Raw genomic sequence first — 1094 nt, 5'->3', positions numbered from 1 at the left:
CCTTGGATTTTTGCATCATGTGGGGAAAAGGTTATGGTGGTGTAGGAGAATCAATAACCTTCTCCTTTTGCTTCCTTACCTCATCTACCTTTCATTGCTCAATGTCAGTTTTTGAGTTATCCTCATCTTCATTTTCATCCATTTTATCATTCTGGACTTGAGGTGGTGAATCATCAGTAGGCATAAGTAGGGCATCATATTGTGTATCGCTTCAAAGAGTAATGGCATTAGCAGTTTCTTTGGGAATTGCTTTCCCTAGTAGATGACCTGGTTGCCTCTGCACATTGTTTCCGGCCACCTGAGCAAGTTGAGTCTCCAAATGTTTGGTAGTGTTTTTCAACTCTATGATGCTCTCTTCATGACTCTTCTGCATAGAAATCATCATCTTCATCAGATCAGACATGGTAGGCTCTTGAGAGCTGGTGAGAAGCTTTTTGTTGATAGCCTTAGTGTGAAGGCCTATTGAAACCAAGAGGGGGGTTCTAAGGAGCCCCTTGGTAATATTGTTGTCTAGCAACATGTTTTTGGTGAATTTTGATGAGGTGGTTAGTAGGATATTTGTGGCATAGGTTAAGAGTTCTGAACATTATTATTTTTGTAGGAAAAATTAGGATAATCTCTCCATCCTGGGTTGTATGTGTTAGAGTATGGGTTGTGTGGAGGTCTCTGATGAAAAGTATTTGCAAGCACCATCTGATTCGGGTCAGGTTGATTGTAGGAACAATAATGACCAAAGTGACCTTGAACACCACACACCTCACAATAATAAGAGGTAATAGGAGTCATGGAAGACATTGCATTAATACTCATAGGAGGAGTACTAGACTGTGAAGATTTCAGTGCATCCATTTTCATGCTCAACTGAGCTACTTGTGAAGATAATAAGGCATATGCATCTGCGTCCAACTTTTTCTTCGTAATTGTCCTATAAGAACTATGATCATTTGCCGCTAAGTTGGTCTTATTTTTTTTTTTTTTTTTTTGAGGGGAAACGGTGAGAAATTTTATTAAACAAAATCAAGTTCCGCCAAGGTTAAAACACCTTGCGGAAAAGCATCAACCAACAATTGTTCAATGCCATCTAATGGCAAAAG

This window comes from Beta vulgaris, chromosome 1 (assembly GCF_026745355.1).
Source record: "Beta vulgaris subsp. vulgaris cultivar EL10 chromosome 1, EL10.2, whole genome shotgun sequence".
In the NCBI taxonomy this organism is placed as follows: Eukaryota; Viridiplantae; Streptophyta; class Magnoliopsida; order Caryophyllales; family Amaranthaceae; genus Beta; species Beta vulgaris.
Note: the sequence above shows the minus strand (reverse complement) of the source record.